Source organism: Palaemon carinicauda, chromosome 2, assembly GCF_036898095.1.
Source record: "Palaemon carinicauda isolate YSFRI2023 chromosome 2, ASM3689809v2, whole genome shotgun sequence".
NCBI lineage: Eukaryota > Metazoa > Arthropoda > Malacostraca > Decapoda > Palaemonidae > Palaemon > Palaemon carinicauda.
The window spans coordinates 138,432,193-138,453,949 of record NC_090726.1 but is presented as its reverse complement, the minus strand read 5'-3'; the positions used below and the strand labels follow the sequence as shown (position 1 = coordinate 138,453,949).

The 21,757-nt window shown below is 34.7% G+C and overlaps 1 long non-coding RNA gene across 1 annotated transcript in view; it reads right to left on the bottom strand.

The window, feature by feature from the left end:
* Positions 1–953: 953 nt before the first annotated feature.
* LOC137622169 (uncharacterized) overlaps positions 954–21,757 on the bottom strand; it is a 170,691-nt gene continuing 149,887 nt past the window's right edge. The window contains exon 5 of the long non-coding RNA XR_011040378.1: positions 954–1,021. This is a non-coding gene — a long non-coding RNA (uncharacterized lncRNA). The remainder of the gene's footprint in view (positions 1,022–21,757) is intronic.

Here is a 21,757-nt window from a genome sequence, read left to right as displayed (position 1 = left end):
GGTGGCATAGTTTTCTTCCAAGAAACTATAACCGATAATTAAACATAACATAGGAAGCTAAAACCAATAGATTGGCTACAATGGTGATTGTACATGTGAAACAATTTGAGAGAGAATCAAACCTGTCTCGTCTGACCTGATTGAGGATATTTCTTTTAATGAGGAAAAGAAGGGGCCAGGTCCACGTGGTGCGTTCTCTTCCAATTTACGGAAGTTTATTAACTTTCCAAGATGCAATTAGCCCACTGTGTTATTAGCGCCTAACTCATTACTCAGTCATTTTGACCGTAAAATCGGAGTAAAGTTCTTATGTACGGTTATTTAAAGGCATTACCATATTTCGTAGATGTTTTGAGCTTGTATAAATTACACTTCGTTAATATAATGTATGTATATATATATATATATATATATATATATATATATATATATATATATATATTTATATATGCGTGAGTGCATTTATATGTTATATATGAATATATATAAACATAAAAATAGGGATATATTTATATACAAATATAAATATATATATATATATATATATATATATATATATATATATATATATATATATATATATAATGCGTGTGTGTTATACACCGGTCAAAAACAGTAAACAATAAAATGAATAAGTTCATATTGATGTCATAATATTTCTAAATGTAACATATTCACGGTAAATACTGTATCCTAATGAAATAAAAAGTGAAAATACTTGTAAACGTTATGAACTGTTCTTAATACATATATTTACATAACCCGATTTTTTTCTTATTCTTGAATATTCTCACCTAACCTAAATTTGTTCCATGAGCACCTAGTACATTCGCAGTTAATAATTTTCCTAAACAAAGTTCCTAGCTTCAGCAGGCTTCATCATTTTCTATTTCATTTTGATTTCTTGAAAATTAAATTCTTATATAAAGCAAATAGGAAAATATCTGTACTTACCTTCCCCATTCTAGTTCGCAGTGCATTCTTTGTGAGCAGGATTCCATGAACAGAACAGCCTGAATATCTGGAATAGAAATGAATACTAAATAATGATGCACATTTTGGCATTTCTGTCCAACAAATGTGAATAAGTGCACAACGGTTTAATGTTGGGTGTATTCAGGTCATAACAGATGAAGAAAATTGGATTTAAACATCATATATGTAGGTATGAATGAATGTTTAAATTAATACATACACACACACACACACACACACACACATATATATATATATATATATATATATATATATATATATATATATATATATATATACACACATACATATTATATATATATATATATATATATATATATATATATATATATATATATATATATATATATATTGTATGCACATATATATATATATATATATAATATGATATACATATGTATCCATACATATATTATCTATATATATATATATATATATATATATATATATATATATATATATATATACTGTATATATGAGGTGCTTACTGACAAATTTTCAAGATAATATTTCCAAAAATCTAGAGGAAGAATTTGAAAATTATTGAAGATGACAACAAAATTGTTTGGATGAGATATATGTATGAGTAAATTTCCGGGAGTACAATTGATTCATACGGGCATTTGGGAATATATATATAACTAATGATGTATATGTACCTGCTTTATCTATGAAAGTCAAAATGTTAATGTATGAAGGGATTGCTGAGAAACCTCTTGTAAGCAACCGAATTGTGGGTAATGAATGGAATGACGAAAGAAATACTGCAGTTAAGAGGTGAAATGTTTCCGTACTTTATAAGGCATAAGAACTGAAATGGTAAGAAATTCTGTAGATTATTGGTAAAAATAATCTAAATCCAATGTTAAAGGATAGAGGGCATGCATGTGAAAATATCGTATAATTCCAAATTGTTTACAGAAAAGATGAGAGAAATGCGTAAAAGGATCTGAATAAATTAAGTTATAAATCAAGTTAAAGAACTGCAAGAATAATATCTTAAAATCTAGGAAACGCTTAAGTGCAAGAAGGATATACGGTGAAAGGCTCAGTGTGTGTGTGTAGGAATGTTTGATTTGCTCTTGATGAACATTTTACGTAAGCATATGAAATGGGAAATCTTGTTGATTTTTTTGCACAGGTATCCCATTCATGATTTAGTAGCTACAGCGTGAAAATGCGTACGACCGTTATGCTGTTGTTTTACTAGCGTCCGCCCGGCTTAATTATGCGAAAAAGCTTTGCTGTGTTAAAACATTCTGTTGTGTGTCCAGAGAAGGGGGATAGAAAGAAGGAAAAGCAAATATAGAAACATATTTGTAGCAAAATAATCTTAGCTTTATAAAATGCGACTCTGTCACGGGAATATTTAATTCTTTAACACGATCATATCAAGAGAAGAGATGCTTCAAACATTTTAGACGAAAGCATAGCAAATTGTATGTAAAAAACAAGTATCCGGGTATGTAGAATTTTTTTTTTCTTTTAATAAATGTAAATTGAATGCTATGGCAAAGACGCGAGAGGATCTCTTACTTATTGAAATAGAAGTAGGTTGGTGTGGGATACTCGGAACACACACATTCATCCGAAAAAAAAAAAAATATTCAGTAAAAGATTTGCGTAGGGAATTTACTCCTCACGGTACTTGATGGTTAGTTAAAAAGAATTATCCCTTTTCTTATAGATAGACAAGAAAAATATTAACAAGAGCATAATAACCAGAGGAAGGGGTCTCAAACTAAGTAAAGTGCATACTCTGTGCACAAGTTAATACGATGTTGCATTAGGCACATATGGAAAATTATATCTATTGCTAATGATAACATAAATTTCCACAAAGGTAAGTAGCATCCATACTGACTCTACTGACTGAATCATTCGTTATGTAACATGGTGCTACAACAATGTTCATATACACCAATTGAATAGCGCTTTTAAATTCAGTTAATAAAAAGTCGTTTATGAAATCCAGTCATAGCTTTCAAGAGTGTATTCTATTATAAATGGAGAATTTCAAGTTAAGATATTAATTTCAAGCATTTCGGCATAAAAACAAAATAAAGGTTATAATGTCTCCTTTATAAAATTAGGCTTAAAATACTGATAATATTTTTTAAAGAAAAACAAAAACAAATGGTAAGTACAGGGTTTTGACAGCCAGTCATGATCACCATGATCTCTGGGACTTAATATTAAAGTAACAAGTATCTGAAAAAAAAAGAAAAAAAAAACTATAAATAAGACTGAGCCTGCCTCTAATGACTCGACCACCAATTAACTCATCCCAATCCATTTTAAGTAGTTTACCAATATTCCAGACAAAAAACCCTAAAACTCCAAAACTTTTAAGTCAAACTCTCGCTCAAGAGGAATTTGATATGTAAAGATTGTTGATGAAGGTGAACGCCATGCCAAACTATGACTACTCGTCTTCAAAAACTCCCTATTTATACTTCAGTCTTTAGAAATTATTCTGTTTCTCCCCTTTAGTTCAGTATGGCTGATTTTTTCTTAAAAATCTGAAAGGCTACTTGACTTGAAGCTTTCAAATTGAAATACTACATTATTTGCATTAAATGTAGAAATAAGATAAGAAAAGAAAACTGAGTTTGAACAACCTATATCACGGTAGACAAATGTCAAGATTACTTAAACTAATCTATGTTGAACACTTTCTCACTATAAAGCAAACACAAAAATTCACGTTTTACACAGCAAAGGTAAAAGCTACATGGACCGGTCACGACAATCAATATTTACAGCACTAGGGTCGAAGAGCAGAGAGCAATGTTACACGATGTTGTTTTATTTTGAGTCACTATTCTGAATCTTCAGGTGGTATGGGGTCTTTGCTACTCGAGCAGCCTATCTAAAAAAGAAAAAAAAAAAAAAAACTCCTTATGGTTTAGTTATTAGATTGACAAAATCTTGTGCTCGCACGATCTCTTGTTTAATTAAGCCAGGTGTTTACTGGTAAAGGCTCCATTTTTCTGTGGTGGAGGGTCAATACTTTGCTGTACAGCCTGGGAATAGGCCAAATAACTCTGCCTGGTGATGGCAAAACCCCCCGTGCGGAAAAGGCTAAGGCACTCAACAGAAGAGGTTGCATTGCCACCTAGCCCTCGAATATTGACTGATAATTCAAATTACCCGTAACTGTCAATGAGCGGACTAGCAGATCCAGGCTGTGAAGAACCTTGGCACGTGCGGCCCCCCCCCCCACCCCACCCCCAACCCCCTTCCCACCAAGAAAAATAATGACAAAAGATTTTTTAAGATTTTGATAGCAAATAATGAGAAATATAAAAATTAGAATAAAATAACGAATCTATAATCGAAATGATGATAAACTGAGAAAAAATAATAGCTATAACAATGATAGCACTAATCATAATGATAATAATAAAGGAATCTTCATTTCCTGATAGAACAAGCAATTGTTGTCCATTACATAATTTTGGCTTAAATAAAGAACGATATATACTTAACTATAGTATAATACGACTGAAATATGTATAGATATATGGCTGCACATGTTTGCGTATGTATAAGTATATATTCTCTAGCATATACTCGGCTAATTTCCTCATAATCTTCATAATATCTCTTGAATTTTGTAATATTTCAAATTTTCTTTTTCATTTTTTATGATATTTAAAATATTCTTTTAAAATCACCTAAGCATAATTCTACCTGAACCCTCATATATAATACGGAATTGTAATATAACGTAAATTATCAAAGACTTGATAAAGACAAAGGAATGTCAAAACAGTGTTGTAGTAATAAAATAACTGAAAAATTAATGATCATTGTTTCTTTAACCAAAACCTCAAGTCAGATAATCGGGAGAAATTACAAAAATACAAAGATTCCTATCATATAGGAAACACGTTGATGCCACTAAGTAACTTCCTTTAGGGATATATACATACATTATATATATATATATATATATATATATATATATATATATATATATATATATATATATATATATACTGTATATATATATATATATATATATATATATATATATATATATATATGACCCATGCAAACGGATAATGAGACGTAGGCATATGGGTTTTCTTCATTTATTATAAAAGATTCGTTCGTAAGTACACATTACACAACTGCCCTCTCAGGTGAGGGTCTTTTCAAATCGAGTGCTCATCGGCCACTAACCACTGCCTTCGTTATCAAAATGCAGCCATTGCAAAACATTCAGACACATAGGTTTTTGTGGAATACTCATAAATATTGACTTAATTTACCTAGATATACAAGACATCTACATACACGAATTAGGACATATATATATATATATATATATATATATATATATATATATATATATAATATATATATATATATATATTATATATATATATATATATATACATATATATATATATATATATATATATATATATATATATATATATATATACATATATATATACATATATATATATATATATATATATAATATATATATGTTCTATATATATATATATATATATATATATATATATATATATATATATGTTCTATATATATACAGTATATAAATATATATATATATATAAATATATATATATATATACATATATATATATGTTCTATATATATATATATACATATATATATATGTTCTATATATATATATATATATATATATATACATATATATATATACACACACATATATATATACATATATATACACACATATATATATCTATTTATCTATTCATCTATCTATCTATCTATCTATATATATATATATATATATATATATATATATATATACGTGTGTGTACTGTATGTGTATATATATACACACATTCATATATATATATATATATATATATATATATATATATGAATGTGTGTATATATATACACATACACACATACGAGGGGGATGACTATGGGAAGATGGTGATTGCTGAAGACGTGTCCATCAAGATGCAACAGCAGGTGTTAATCATTCAAGTTTCTTTACACTATTTCTTCCCCTTGAGCTGGAGAACATTCTCCATCATATCTCCAGAACGTATCCTCATGTTTAATCAATTCAAATTTTTTCTAGATTAACCCTTATAAAAGGAATAGAAAACTAACGTAAATCAGCGCTGCATTGATAAAATGAAAAAAAAAATAATCACCGTTTCTTTAATCAAAGAAAATTAAATTTACATTTTGGGCATCATAACGTTTTTTTTTTTTATCAATACATGTTAATTATTTTGGAGTTTGAAAATATTCTTTTTAAATGCTCACTGACATAGCCTTTATGTTGAATTGTTATTCCTAATATAGCCCTGACAAAATAGCAATGAAAGTTGTTTGAAACACTTGTCAGCAACACTTACTGAAGAGAAAACGCAAATGCAGTTTTGTCTTATCCTGAAGCCTAACTGGATCTCAGCATGTCCAGAAAGATTCTGTCTTCAGTTAATAAGCTGGACTAAGACATATATCATGCACATACACACACATATGTATATAAATACATACATACATAAATCTACAAGTTTTAGATGGTCAATGGTGGTCAAGTCCTCTTTACCACAAACATTGAGGAGGAAAGCTGTTGGATTATCATGGATGACAAGGAATGGGCCCGTATATGGGAGCGTAAGCGGTAGCTTGCAAGCAAATGTGCACATGAAGACATGTGCTGTAATGTGTAACTCTTTCGGTATCTGCTACTTTACTCGGAGCTTGTAATTCTGACGGATGGTGGTAAATTGTCCCACTATATAACGAAGGCACTGGAGATCATCAGAGGAGATGATGGATAAAAAAAAATTCCAGGAACGACCAACTGGTCTCCATATACCATTTCTGCCACTGAGACATCTATGGTGTTCCTGTGAGTGATCCTCAGTCAGAGGAGGACCCAGGGAAGTTGTTGAAACCAATCTAAGTTGGTTTAGAGGGACATGAAAGGTGCTTTAAGTTTACAATGAAAACGTTCCGCCGTTCCGTTGGGTGTGGGTTTGTAAGCGTTAGTCTAATATAGGGTGATTACAAGAAGATGCCCTAATGAAATCTGCAGTGGAGAGGAGAAATTGGTACTCCTGTTGGAAACAAAATGCTCTGGGATGCCGAATCTTCCTACCCTTCTGGAAAGTAAGGTATCAGTACATGAGGAGGGCTTCAAGCCAACGCATGGAAAGAACGCTTACTGTGAAAATATAATGGTACTCTTGAGATGTTGGTAAGGGGGCCAATCACGTCGACATGAATGTGGGTAAAACAATGCTGAGATTGATGAAAAGTGCCCACACTGAAATCCATGTGTTAATGCACCTTTGAGGTTTGACATGAAATACAAGTGTGGACCATATACTTGGCAATTTTAGTAATGCTATGTCATATAAACTTCGACTTCAATAGCGGTACAGTAGATTGGTGTGAGGGGTGTGGGGGCATGGAGGCAGGTATTCACGGACGTGGCCTTCCAGTACTGACAATACAAAGGAGGGTAGCGTAGAACTCATCAAGGGCTATGTCTTGTCAGTGGAGAGGAATATAGGATGTCCTGCAGGTTTGGTTCTCAGTTTCCTTTTGCTTGGCTTCTGCCAATGCCTTTTAATCCATTTTCATATGAACAGCAACCAGTGTGTTTCTAGATACGGTGTCGGCTACGGGATTCAGTTTACCAGGGAAGTGTTGTATCAGAAATAGAAGAGAGCTAAATATCGGACGCTCAAATGAAGGGGTGCACAAGGGGCATGTGATCCATGCCAATGACAATGGATGTGCCCTTCAAGAAGTGGAGGAAGTAACAGACTTCCAAATACACAGCCATTAGTTCACGGTTAAATGTAGAATAACTTGAATCCTCCTTAGAAAAATTTCTACTGAAAATGGCCCATGTGCAGGGCAATCCGTTGATTATTTGTTTGAGTCCTACCAATACAGCAATGTCACTGGCATCGTTGAAGAGTAGGAGGGGTACAGTTGGCACAGGAGAGGTAAGAGGAGTAGTAGTTAGTTGATAGGTTTTCTTTGTGTTGGAAGACTTCCGGCTGTTTTGGCTTGCCCTTAAGGGAGTCGTAGAGGGGGGCAAAAGAGGAGGTGATTGCTGGCAAGATCCAGTGATAGTAAATGGTTCACCATGTCCAAGAAATCCTGTAGTGCTTTGATGGTTGAGGGAAAGAGGAACTTCTGTACTACTGATACCTTCTCAGGGTGAGGGTGAACACCCTCATGAGTGATGCAATGACCGAAGAATAACACTTCCTTGGTAACAAAGATACATTTATTGTACTGACTACAAGGCCGTTCTGTTACAGGTGGTCGAGTATGATGTGCAGGTGACATATGTGATATTCTTTAGAGGGGGTGAATAACAATATGTCATGTACGCAACATATGCAGACGGGAAGGTCCTCTAAGAAGTCATCCATGAGTCAGTAAAATGTGGCCCCTGGGTTATGATGGCAGAAGCAAAAGTAATTGAAAGTATATGTGCCAAAGAGAGAGGCAATGGCAGGCTTGGCAATGTCTCCTGGGTTTATGGGCATCATATAGAACCTTTCCGGGAGATCCAGGGTAGATGGTGATGTCTATGATGTTGTGGTCTGCTTCCGTCTGCATGTAAAGACGCCTGTAATCCCCCAAGAGTGTAGTGATCCATACTTCTTCCAAAGGATTTGCAGGGGTGATGACCATGGCTTGAGGTCTTTCGACAGAGGCCCTTCCTTCAATTTTGGCAAATGTACATTCAACAGCTCTCAAACAGTATGAGGACAAACATCTGAATTTTGCAAACACTGGGAGTCCTGTCATCTTGATATAATGATAAATATTGTGCTTCTTGTGAACCTTGGGCATCTGCCATAGTTCTGAGTGAAGACAAGGATATATAAATTGAGGAGGTGAGAATGGGCATCCATGGGGTTACTGATGTTGAGAAAGAGGTCAGAGGGAGCAGGTGATAAATGTAAGGACCAGTAAGAACTGGCATCGACAGCGGATGTCCTGTAGAGAGTGGGGTTCCCCTGCTGTATGGGACAGGGAAAGCAGCCATCAAAGTACGTAAATAAGTAAGTAATATGAACCACTGAACCATTACATACAGGCATCACAGACTAGCGTGAAAACCTATTTGTCGTGACGTTACGAGCATATATAGGTTACCAATAAAATAAAAAAAGAAATAAAAAACGTTACAAAGAGAGGAGATGGGTAGCTCAAAAAGGGATGAATAAGAATTATAAAAAAGCAAGAATAACTGAAATAAATCATGTAAGAGATAAATGAATATAAAAAATGATAAATAAAGATAAAGTGTGAAGATAGTCATTCACAGAAATGGTATTAATGTGTGACGAGTTATTATGGGGCGGTTTTCCCAAAACTATTTCCACACATTTTCCCACTATATATATATATATATATATATATATATATATATATATATATATATATATATATATATATGCATATATATATATATATATATATATATATATATATATATATATATATATATATATATATATATATATATAACACCTTGCGATTTTTTCCTCTGGGGCTATGTGAAGGGAATAGTGTATGTTTCCCCTCATCCTGCAAACCTAGAAGAACTCAAACAGAGAATCACTGCTGCACTGGACTGTTACCCAAGACATGCTAGAGCGTGTTTGGGAGGAACTGGACTACAGACTTGTGTGCCGTGTCTCAAACGGTACGCATATTAAACATTTGTGAAATCGTTCATGGAATCCACAAGCCTTTGAATATCTCATTCAGATTTGGAGGAATGAATTTTATGATGTTCAGCATTAAGTCTGTTTAGTTTCATTTGCCTTCATCGCGTAGTTTCTTTGATATTTATATCTCAAATGATATAAAAGTTTTTGAAACGCGTTAAAACTTAATTAGGACATACTAATTTTTCCACATGTCTCTAAGACTACGTTTACAAAAAAATCACATTATTGTTTATATTTATTCTATGCAATGTAAATTATGAGTTTGAATGTAAGAAGGCTTACTTTAATTTCCATAACATAATTCACCTCGTTATCATGAAGAAAAATGGAGAACATGCTAGTTTCTGCATTAAATATTAGATTCGTTTTCTATAGACTGTGCGTTACAGAAAATTAAGTTACACAGTATACTCTTGTAATTCAGGTTCACTTCACGGATGAGCCACACTCTCTCTCTCTCTCTCTCTCTCTCTCTCTCTCTCTCTCTCTCTCTCTCTCTCTCTCTCTCTCTCTCTCTCTCTCTCTCTCTGTATGTTTTCTTTATTCAAAACCAAACATGGTATGAAACTGGGATATGAATTGTCAAATATTTTTATACTACAAGCACCAGCGCACCCAGGGTGGGATATGGAGTATGGTCGGTTTCATTGTATATTATTACATCTCAATGTATCCTAGTATTCCAACTACTTTTTCTTATAGGAAAAATTACGCTCCCTTCGAAAATAACACTCGTTCCCGTCGCAAATGAATAGTTACAGAAATATATATACATCTATATCCGCCGATAATGGGGGACCCCCAGTGGGAACTCGGGGTTTTGGGTGGGGAAAACATACTGGGGAATCGATATATAACCGTAATTCAGTCCTTTTCTTCTCTATACATTTCTTTCTGGTATTTATTATAACCGTAGGAAAAGACAAATCAGCATACCTGGATATATTTGGGAGGAGCCGTTTCAAAGGTTATTTCTTGTAGTAATACAGTAACCAGTGCTGCCAACGCCTGATGTAGATTAAATGTTAGCATTCCATACCTGATGTAGATCAAATGTTAGCGTTTCATGCTAACATTAGCACCCATTTGTTCGTTTGTTCGTTCGCCCCACCTTCCGTCCTTCGTTTCTCTCCATTATTACTCTTTTTATTACCGTATTATTTTCTCATTTTATATTCCCATTCAATATAATTTATCATACATTCCATTTTACCTTCCTATATTGGGTTTATTTGTTTTGTTATTTCCTTTCCCATTTGTACATACGTTCGTTTCATCAGTTTCCGATCTGCGCATATATCCCCCCGCCCCCTGCGCAGGAGTTTCCACTCCCCCTTTTACTCTTTTTATTAGTGTTATTTTCTCATTTTTTATTCCCATTCAATATTATTTATCATTCATTCCATTTTACCTTCCTATATTGGTTTTATTTGTTGGGTTATTTCTTTATCCCTTCTCGGTTTCACATAAATACTTACCCTGGACTAGTTTTTTTATCCAGTTAATTCTCGGTATGATCTCCTCATTTTATATTCCCATTCACTATTATTTAACGTTCATTCCATTTTATCTTCCTATATTGTTTGTATTTATTTTTGTTGGTTAGTTCCTTTTCTCTCCTCTGTGTCTTATAAAACTTTTCTTTCGTCTAGTTTCCGTATTTCGTTCATTCATGTTTTCTCTTTTGTTCGTTGTTTTTCCCTTAACCAATCATCACTCTAGTCCTATTCAGATATCTCCCTACCCCCCCCCCCCCTTCCTTTATCTCTGTATGCGCTGTTTTCCGACCCATTGTTCCCCTGCCTTTCCCGTTTTAACCTTTGACCTAGTTACTCGTCCTTCGTTACTAGTGCGTTTTTTTTCCCGTATTTTGAGATGGAACATATTATAGAAACTTGTACCGGTTGCAGCATTCCGTATCTAAAAGCAGTGGCTCAATTCCATGGTGATTTTGTTGATAATTCAGGTTATGTTGACCATTTTCTTAAATCTCACAATGTTATTCCTCAACGTTTAAACTGCCCCTAGTGTCGTGCGCTTTTGTCTCTTCCTTCCGAGTCCAGCAAGTTTCGACGTTTCCTTCATAAAAGTAAGTCATTCCTCAATAGTCATTATTCGTGTTTTGTGACCGGGGTACTTCTAGGCAAGGTTAGGTGGGTTTGTTAGGTTCTGTGGCCTTTCTGTACTTTTTATATGGAGAAATTATTGAATATATCTGAGGAGATATTTAGCAGTTCTAGCTCTGGTAATGCCATCGTGTCGTTGGTAGTTCTGTGTACTATTCGTCTCCGTTGGTAGTACTGTGTATCAAGGTAAGTCATTCCCCCATTCTTATTATATGTGTTTTGTGACCGGGGTACTTCTAGGCAAGGTTAGGTGGGTTTGTTAGGTTCTGTGGCCTTTTGGTACTCTTTATTTATTGTGTAATAGTTTTATGGAAGTTTTATTTAGTTTACGTATGGAAAAATTTATTTCTACCTCTAGTAATGACATCGTGCCGTTGGTAACACTGTGTACCATTCGTCATCGTTGGTAGTTCTGTCAACCATTGGTAACGTTGCTAATGTTATCGTCCCCGACATCTGTTGTTTATATATTTTAACTCAGTATATATGTCCACAGTGTTAATATTTATATGGTTCATTTGTATTGTATTTCATTGTGTGATTTCGTACAGGAAATATATGATTTCCTATAGTAGATATCGTGATTTAACTGGTTTTCTCATTCATTTCATCCGTAATAACATCAACCAATTCGTCAACTTATAACTAACCAAATTGGTTGATCTGTTTGTTTGCGATTGAAATGGTCATCAAAATCGGTTAAATCTCGTTATTTGCTATAGGAAATCATATATTTCTTGTGCGTAGTCACACGATGTAATAATATACAAAATTACCGTATGGTCTTAGTCCCCAAAAGACATCAACAAGTATAAATAATGATATTATGAAAATGACAATGGTGAAGACATTTAATTGATGCATTTACATATACAGTGCACAAAAATATAAGTACGGTACTCACTGTTTAAATAAAAAAAAAATCAGAATACATGAAACAATGAGTCCAAGCTAATTAAAGAACAAGAATAGGCCTACTGAAATTAGTTTTCATATTATAGGCTACCAAACATTAAATTCACGTACATTGTTTCCGGTCCTTACGTCACAAAACTAAATATGTATAAAATCTAAAAAAAAAAACCCTATGTTTGGGATTTTCAACGTCCTTTTTTTTATTTACTTTTTTTTTTTCGTTATTCAATAACAAGCACGCACGACCAGCCCTACGCAGCAGTGTTCAATCCCAGTTTAAATGGCTGCAAAAGGGTACCAGCAACGGCTGGGGTCAAAAAAGACCCATGGGGTTAGCATCCCTACCACAATACTCGCTGAAATACTACACAATAGAATTCTTCAGTAGTTATTTCATGTACAAAATCATATATATTCATAGCCATTTTTATGCCGGGAGATGTATAATCTCTCAGACATATGCTGGTCCAGAAAAATGAGCGGGCAATGCACCAACGTTATGTTAACAACTACAACCGAAACTCCTCCCTGAACCTCCCCGACGGAACCCTGATAGCTCAGGGGGAAAGCAACTACGACCGACTAATTATAGATGAAGCAGTGAGCATGGGGCTTCAAGGAATTACCTTAAATGTTCAACAGGAATCATATTACATTCTTCCATCAAGAAGACAGCCATGCACAAACGTAGGGAACGATGGATTGGGGTGCCCTTCGATGTCTCAGATCCTACACCATTCTACAAGATCACCTCTCAGACAGGGCCAAACAATGGCACTACTGTTTCCACATGTCTCTGACCCCAGCATAATTAACATTGACAGCAGAGCGGCATTGACTGCCTGAATTGCATAGAGAGTGTTCTTTGTGAATTCTACAAGTAGCGTAAAGGTGTATGTGGGCCAATATGTTTGTGTGTTTATATGTGGATATGTATAAGCCTATTTCATTCAGTTTCCTCTTCATGATATTTAAAGGATCTTTGAAAAGTTGAAATATTTTCCTTTTTCTTTTTCTTCTAGCCTTTCATATATCCTTGTTAAATTAACGGATCGTAATTTTAGCTGAATCCTTGTATATACAGTAGATAGGATTGCAAACGTAAGGTAAATTATTAGTTACTAGATAAAGCAATAGTTTTGGTAAAACAGATGTAAGAATAGAATAAATGAAATTAGGTAAGCACAGTATCTTTCACAAAAGGCCCATATTGGAGAATCTGAAGATATTATGTAAATGCAAAGATTTCTGCGGTGAGAATGCTGGAGAAGCAAGACTTAATGTTTGTCATTGTAGCGCCGTGGACAAAAAGGGCGTTGTTTGTACTATAAAGTATTTGTTTACGACTAAAATTCTCTTGTAAAAGTACAAGAACGGTCAGGGCGTTTCCCCAACCTTTTGTATTGTATCTGTTATGGTTAACTGTGTTATAGTATCTCAAACACTGAAGAGTACCGTCCACAAGAGTTCAAAGGAAAGACCTGTTCAAGTTTATTTACAAGTTATGAATACCACCAGAAGTATTCCTTTTTATATCAATTTGCCTAATTGAAAACGCTGATAATGAGAAGCATTACACACCACAATCCAATACTATATCTTTCATGTTTTCTAAACTGTACTTCACAGTATTACGAATAAAAACATGTTAAGCCTATGCCTGTGTCATTATCAAAGCAGTCTTCCATACGGCAAACTGAAGCACAACTCAACATCACCTCCTGAAAAGATTTTATTAAGGCCATTGCTCATATCCCTTACCCATTTCCTTTTTTTATTCTTTTTACTGTTCTTTGCCGACTTTAATTTATGAGAGCAGTTGGTGGCAGCATTACCTGGATAAGAAAATATCCATTAATCCATATCGCCCATATTGTACGCCAACAGTAAGGTTAGCGCAACCTTAAGGCTTAAGAGGGAGAGGGCATGAAAGACACACTCCACCCCCACATCCTAAGAAACAGTGTCACTATAAATAGACTGGGCTTTAAGAACATTGTAGTTTACTGATTTAGATTATTGAAGGGACGAGCAAACTTCTCATTGCAGGTTACGTATACCAGTGATGACGGACCTGAAGAAACCACAAGAGTGCAACTGTAAGCTTCATCGAAATGGAGCTGGTGAGATCATTCAGGAGATACAGGGATGTTCTGTGAAATAAGCGTTTCAAAGTTTCCACATATCAAAACTTGTTGATTCATTTCAGTTTCGAAAGATTTTTGAATCCTAAAATATAGCTTTTACATCTCAATGTAATTATGTTGTTCAACCATTGTAGCCTTGACAATGACTTAAAAAAAAGGGGGTACGAAACGTGTCGGCACCAGATCTTGAATATAAAAACATAATTGTTACTTTTTTTTTTATCTGAAACCTGAATAGAGTTTTGTTTGTCTGGAAATAAGTTGGCTTAGATATTTAGACCCGACTAATAAATTACAAAATTCCCAGGCCTCTGCCCCTATAATTAATCCCCTGTTCCTACCTATCTACCTATATGCTATCTTTATACTGTTATCTGCTCACCTAAGGCAGTAGGTTGGCCAAGGCACTACCCACCCATTGAGATACTACCGCTAGAGACTTAATGGTGCCTTTGACTGGGCAGATATTGCCTGACTACACTGAATCCCCCTCTTCTTACGTTTTTTTTTTTTTTTTTTTTTTTACCTATGCATGCACCGAATAGTCTGGCCTATTCTATACATATTCTTATCTTTCCTCATACACCTGACAACACTGGACAGTAATTGTTCAGTGGCTACTTTCCGCTTGGTAAGGGTAAAAGTGGTACTTTATCTACTGTATGGTAAGCAGCTCTTCTGAGGGGGGCAAGCCAGCCTCAACTTGGTGCCGGTCCCAAGCCAGGGTAAATGGTGAGGGTTGGCGGCAGGAGAGGCATCCGGCCATGAAAAAAAAATTAGCCAAAACAACTATGGTCAGCAAGTATAATCAGAATGAAATTAATGGTAGGGCGTTCCCCTTAAGCGACGCGTTGGGACCTCGCCTGATCCCTTCGAAAAATCGGCAAGGGCTACCCAGTCATGGTTGGACTGGGTTAAAGAGGCAAGCTCAGAGGAAAATATCTGAAGAGAGGATGAGAGTAGCAACTCAGAATGTGGGGACAATGACTGGAAAAGGGCGAGAGCTGGTTGACCTCATGGAGAAAAGGAAGATTGGAGTGCTGTGTGTGCAAAAGACCAGGTGGAAGGGAAATAACGCAAGAGATCTAGGCGAAGGTTGTAAATTACATTACAGTGAAGCAAATATGGAAGGAAGAAATGGAGTAGGAATAATATTATCGAAAGAGTTGAAGGAATGAATAGGAAAAATGACAGAATTATGAGTTTAAAGCTAGGACTGGGAGCAACAATAGTCAATGTGGTGTGTGCCTATGTCCCGCAAATTGGATGTACAGCGGAGTAGAAGGATACATTCTGGGAGAAGATGGACCAGGAGCTTGGAATAATTCCTGCAAGGGAAAGGGTAATTATAGGAGGAGATCTGAACGGCCTCTTGGGAATTAGTAGGGAAGGGATAGAGAGAGTGCATGGAGGTTGGGGTGTGGGTGAGGGAAATGATGGGGGAGAAAGAGTGATTGATTTTGCATTGGCTTTTGACCTAGCAATGATCAACACCTTCATTGAGAAGAAGATTAACAGACTGATTACTTACAGTAGTGGTGGCAGGGAGAGCCAGATAGATTTCCTGCTATGTAAGAGAGACCATCTGAAGGAAGTTAGAAATTGCAAGGTGATAAATGGGTAGAGTGTAGCAGCGCAACACAGGTTAGTGGTAATTGATTGCAGACTAAGGAATTGTAGTAGAAGTAAAAAGACGAGAATGGACCTAAAGATTAAGTGGTGGACATTGAAAGAGGAAGAACTGAGAGTCTTGTTTAAGGAAAGAGTGTTGGAAGCAGTAAAGTTACATGAGGATATACAAAAATGGTGGACCGAAAATAGTACAGTGATTCTAAGGATCGGTGAGGAAGTACTTGGAAAGTTATCAGGGAGAAGACCCCCAAATGATGAAGAATTGTGGTGGTGGAATGATGAGGTGCAAGAACGGGTAAAAACCAAGAAAGAAGCCAAGAAGAAGGCAGATCTATCAGGACAGGAGCAGGATAAAGAAAACTATAAACAAGCAAAGAAAGAAGCAAGAAGAGCAGTAGCAGAGGCAAAGGCAGAGACATTAAATGAAGTCTATAAAGAGATGGAAACACCAGAAGGAGAGAAGAAAATATTACGAATTGCTGAAGCCCGAGATACTGCATCTAAAGACCTGACACAGATAAGGCAAATAAAAGATAGAAATGGTATAGTTCTAGCAGAAGAGAATGAAATTAAAAGAAGGACTATTGAATGAGGAGAACCCAAGAACAGCATTTGAAGATGGACTCCCAAAACGAGACAGTTACCATAGGAGTGACTAGAAAAGAAGTGGAACAAGCAGTAAAGATGATGAAAAATAGTAAAGCTGCAGGACTGGATGATATACCAGTAGATGTATGCAAGAGTCTTGGAGAGGAAGGCATAGATATCTTGTGGGACCTGACGCAGATCTTCAATCAGGAAAAGATCCAGAGGAATGGAGAAGTCTAATCATTCCAATCTATAAGGGGAAGGGAGACATCCAGGAATGTGGCAACTACAGAGGCATAACGCTGATAAGCCATACTATGAAAATATGGGAGAAGATCATTGAGAAGAGACTCGACTCAGAGATGAAACAACAATTGGTGAGGAACAATTTGGATTCATGCCTGGAAGAGGGACTGCAGAAGCAATATTTGCTTTGAGGCAGACGATAAAAAAACCGGGAGAAACAGAAAGGCTTTCATATGGTCTTTATTGACATGGAGAAGGCATACGATCGAGTACCACGTCAGGAGCTGTGGAGATGTAAGAGAGAAAAGGAAGTCCCTGAGAAATACGTAAGAATCAACCAAGATATGTATGAAAGGGCAGAAGCAAATGTTAAGAGCACTATAGGCCTAACAGAAAGTTTCCCAGTAAATATGGGACTACATCAGGGATCTGCATTGAGCCCTTACCTATTTGATCTGGTAATGGATGTAGTAACACAAGGTATTAGAGATCAGTCTCCTTGGTGTATGGGTTTTGCTGATGATGTTATACTATGTAGCACTAGGCGAGAGGTAGTAGAAGAGAAACTGGAGGAGTGGAGAAGAGAAATGGAAAATAGGGGATTGAAGATAAGCAGGAAAAAGACTGAGTATTTGAGATTGAAAAATGGCGAGAATGGGGAAGTTAGTTTACAGGAGAGAGACTGATAAGAGTTGAAAATTTCAGATATTTAGGATCAACAGTTGCAGAGGATGGTGATCTGGGGGCAGAAATAAACCACAGAATACAAGCAGAGGATGGAAGAATTGGAAAAAAGTGCGTGGAGTACTAAGCGACAGAAAAATAGGGGTTAAGTTGAAAGGTAAAGTACTCAGGACAGTTGTGAGACCGGCAATGATGTATGGAGCGGAGACGTGGGCAATAAAGAAGACAGAAGAGAAGAAGTTGGATGTGGCAGAGATGAGAATGTTGAGATGGATGTGTGGGGTGACAAGAAGAGATAAGCTACGGAATGAGGTAATTAGGGGTACCACAGGAGTTAGAAAACTATCAGATAAGATCCAAGAAAGTAGACTGAGTTGGTATGGCCATGTCATGAGAAGAGATGAACAGTATATTGGGAGGAGAGTGATGGAAATGGAGGTACAGGGAACGAGAAGGAGAGGGAGACCAAAGCGAGGGTGGGTGGACTGTATCAAGGATGACCTTCGATCAAAGGGATTAACCGGTGATGAGGTGTGGGACAGAGGTAGATAGAGAAAGCTGACCAGAAACATCGACCCCACATAGAAGTGGGAAAAGATGTAGACAAAGAAGAAGATGGTAAGCAGCTCTTCTAGAGAAGGGCACTTCAACTCAAAACCCTGTTCTCTAGTCTTGGGTAGTGCCATGGCCTTCCACTGCCTTGGATTAGAATTCTTTTGCATGAGGATACAAACCATTCTATTTGTTTCCTTATTTCCTTTCCCCAATGGGCTATTTTGCTTATTGGAGCCCTTAGACTTATAGCCTCATTCTTTTCCAACTATAGGGTCGTATCTTAGCTAGCAATAATATTGTTAACATTGACCGTAATTATAAAATTTACCTATTTCTTTTTCACAATAGAAACCAAAAATTTGAATCTTAACTTGGAGAAAGAAATGCTGCCGGTGAGCATATCCCAATGCCGTAATTTCTTCTATTCAATTTTTGATTAGTATACATAGACCAACCTAAACAACTGATGAAGTCTGAGATGTTCCAAAAGGCAAACCTTTAAAAAACTGTTTGAAAAGTAAACTATGCAAATTAGGCTGATGCTGCATTAAAATATAATTGCATATAAAACCCTCCCTGTATAAACATACTTGACTGAGATAGAAATGTATTAAGAATAATATGAATAAAGAATCAAGACAGTAAAAACCAAGATAAACTTGATCTCCTAAGATTCCGAATTTTGACTATACCTATTTTGGAGAAAATGGTGAAACAATGAAAACTAAAATAACCTGAAATATGACCAGTGTAAATGACCTCTGATGTAACAACGCCAGAGAACTTCGTATTAATCAATCAATTATAACATGACACCTCTAAATTTGTGTAATTAATAAAACTAATACAAAAGCAATTTAAAAAAAAAAACTATACAATAGATGTGATAAAATCAAACTGCGTGGTATTGGTGTCCATTGGAATTTTTCAATTTATACAGCCCACTTTGCATACTTGAATTTTTTCCAATAACTTTGGGACTAGTTGACTTTGAAAAACTTTGGCGAAATTTTAAAATGATCTCAACACCAACCATAATCTGTCACTTTTCAATTATAATCCATTATTTCCTCATCGCTATGCGTAGATTGTCAATAGCAAATAATGAAAGGTTTTGGTTTTTCCCCTACATTTATTTAGCAAAATTTTACTCATTCAATGATGTATTACAGGCACTATATATTTGTTACTGACTATTTATCCCCAAAAAAGGCTAAGTACATTAAACTTCAGAGGAAAAGGATGAATGGAGTTCATCGGCTAAATATTAAAATTCATGCGTAGAGATGTCATATGACGGCAAATAGAGATGTCAAAATGTACTTTCTTTCGAAAAGAATTTGCTCAGCCACTGCTTGCAAGCGTGAATACAAACATAACTGAATTCGTGGAATGCCACGATGGACACATAGTATTGTATGAATTTCTAACAACCGAATTATATATCGAGTGATATGACGCATTTTATTTCAACTTTAGGATGGCATATTTTCACGGCAGTGACTTCTCGAGATTATCAATTGGATATTATCTTATTTTCCCATAATTTACATCTGGGTAGATTGAGTATACTTTTTGAGTAGATTTGAAAATGGCCAAATTATAAAAACATACAAAAAACTATCGGAAAGTCGATTATAACAACAATGATTATCCTGTTCTTCAGAAAGAGAATATCTCAAGTCACAATGATTAAAACTTTCTTTTGAGTCATTCTTCATGATCGACGGAGAAATCTAACACAAAGAGGGGAATTTGTATAATGAGACTATGGAAATTGGCACCGCTTATACTTTTTATTCTTATTCATACCAAAAGTAAGCTTTCAAAGTAATTAGTGTTTACTTTTTTCCTTTTGAGACAAGTGCACTTTGATTAAGAATCTTTTGAAGGTTATATCTTTCAGAGAACGTAAGATTAGATTGCCCGAGTCATATTTTTTCAAAAATAAGTTAATCTTTAAAAATACTGATTAAGAGAACCAACTGTAAAGCTGATACGCTTCTGATAATGACATATAAAGAAAGATACTGATTTATCTTGATTTATTGGAAGGCATTAATAGGCCTTTGATAAAAACAAACATACGGGTTCTACGGGAGCAGTATAATTTAGAACTTCAAAGTTGATTGTAGTTAGAGTAATCTTTCTAACTTTAATGCATACTAAGTGTCACTGAGGTCATAACAAAAGTTGATGGAAAACGACACTTATGCTCTCGAGACAGATCTCTGAAGTGATAAAGAGAAATCATATTTTCTAAGTACTAGCCTACTGTATATCTCTCCCTTTATTTCTGTCACATTATTTGTTAATTGTTAATTGTTAATTGATCATTGATCATTGATTACTGATCACTGATCATTATTAATTATTAATTTATTAATTATTATCGATTATAAATTATTAATTGTTAATTAATTACTAATTATTAATTAACCATTAATTAATAATCAATAATCAATAACTAATAATTAATAATTAATAATTAATCATTAATCATTAATAATTAATTATTCATTATTAATTATTAATCATTATTTATCATCCATTTTTCATTATTTTTTATTTACTATTTATTATCTATTAATCATTATTCATTATTCATTAATTATTAATTATCAATTATCATTCATTAATCATTAATCATTAATTATTATTATTTATGATATATGATTTATTATTTATAAATTATTAATTATTAAATATTAATTATTAATTATTAATTATTAATCATCTATTATTCATTATTATTATTATTATCATCATCATCATCATCATCATCATCATCATCATTATTATTATTATTATTATTATTATTATTATTAGCTAAGCTACAACCCCAGTTGGAAAAGCAGGATGCTAAAAGCCCAAGGGCTCCAGCAAGGAAAATAGCCCGTGAGGAAAGGAAATAAGTGAACAAATAAATTATATGAGAAGAAACGAATAATGAATATAAAACTTCTTAAGATCGATGACAACGTTGAAACAGATCTGTCATATAAAAACTATGAAGATGGACTTATGTCTACTGTATATGTTCAACATAAAAGCATTTGCTACAAGTTTGAACCTCTGAATTTCCATGGATTCAACTGCCTGATTTAGGAAGACCATTCCCCAA